Source organism: Homarus americanus, unplaced genomic scaffold (assembly GCF_018991925.1).
Source record: "Homarus americanus isolate GMGI-L3 unplaced genomic scaffold, GMGI_Hamer_2.0 scaffold9476, whole genome shotgun sequence".
NCBI classification, from domain to species: Eukaryota; Metazoa; Arthropoda; class Malacostraca; order Decapoda; family Nephropidae; genus Homarus; species Homarus americanus.
In genome coordinates, this window is record NW_024745389.1 from 58,578 (window position 1) to 60,321 (window position 1,744).

Consider the following 1,744-nt stretch of genomic DNA (forward strand, 5'->3'; position numbering starts at 1 on the left):
AGACGGATTCAGTGAAGAGTTCGTGAATGTCAAGACGGATTTCACGATGTAAACAAACGAAAGTGATTTATATCGTCTTGAAATTATAGAAAAACACACACCCTATCATGCCTATACTGCCCCTTATAGCCACACTGCTCCTCACGCCCACATTACCTCCCTCACACCCACACTAAACAACTCCACGCCCATGCTTCCACCACATCTCACTGTCCACCACGCCCACAGTATCTCCTTACGCCCATACTCCTCCTTCTTATGCCCACATTATCTCCCACTCCTAAACTTGCCCCCTACGCCCATACCCCCCCTACGCCCACACTAAACAGCTCCACGCCCGTGTCCATACAAGGCTGCCCGGATGATGGTGGTGAATGTCGTCAGTGATGCTGCCAGGGAGGGAAGGAAGGAGGGAAGGAAGGAAGGAAGGAGGGAGGGAAGGAGGGAGGGAGAAGGAACGGAGAAAGGAGGGAAGAAGGATGGGGTAAAGGAGAAAAACTAAAGGGAAGAAAGAATTCTCCCTCTCCCTCCCTCCCTCACTCCCTCTCTCCCTCCCTCCCTCCTTCCCTCCCTCCCTCCCTCCCTCCTCCCTCCTTCCCTCCATCTCTCCTCCCTCCATCTCTCCTCCCTCCCTCCCCTCCTTCCCTCCCTCACTCCTCCTTCCTTCCCTTCCTCCTCCCTCCCTCCCTCCCTCCTTCCCTCCCTCCCTCCCACTAGACTAGCCACATTGCACGGTGTTGCAAAGGTCACGAGAGTATTGCAAACATTAATACATTTCTTATCATAGACGGAAGTGAAGGAATGTGTCTTGACATCAACACGTAGAAGGAATTATACAAAACTAAGATAATAAAGATTGGAAGTGAAGAAGAAGGGATAAAAACCGACAAATAACGATGAAAAACATGAAAAATAAAAAATGAAAATAAAAATAAAAAATGCTAAATAAATTATAAGCAAAATGAGGAAAAAGTACAGAAGTGATAAATGACAATAAAGATAGAAATAAGGAAAAACTTGAATAAATAAGATAAATCAGAACTTAAACAAAATTAGAATAAATAATAAGACGAACATAAAATAAAAATGTAAATAAAGCCCAAAAAAGGTAAATCAGGCCTAAAAATAATATAAAAAAATTTAATAAAAACAAAAAAATAAAAATCTAAATAAAATAAAGACAAAAATAAGAATAACGAAAGAAAATGAAAAAAATTACAAAATAAATAAATCAAATAGAGAGAAGACACGTGACTGGCTATTAACTCGTGTTGTGGTATAGATGAGACATATGGCTGTTCTATATAATGTCTTAGCGTTTATTGATGTTTTCATATAGGAGTATAACCAACTATGGCTCATATGAGATAAATATACTAAATTATATATATTATTTTATACCATGTCTAAAATTATACCAAAATATGTCTTAATACCTTCAAAGACACTTCACATATGTGGCTTTCTTCTGGTATGTCTTATAGTTAATAGATATAAAATGATTTCAAGTCACATATATAAGAATTTCACAAGACATCAAGCATATGTGACTTCATATCCACACACACACACACACGCACACGCACACGCACACACACACACACACACACACACACACACACACCTACCTTGTTTTACATGTGACTTCCTGTTAGGGTCGTCGCCTTGTGGAAATAATTGAGACATAATGTGTAGGTTGTGTTTGTTTGTTTGAGTGGATGGCGTCAGTTAGTCAGTCGGGTAC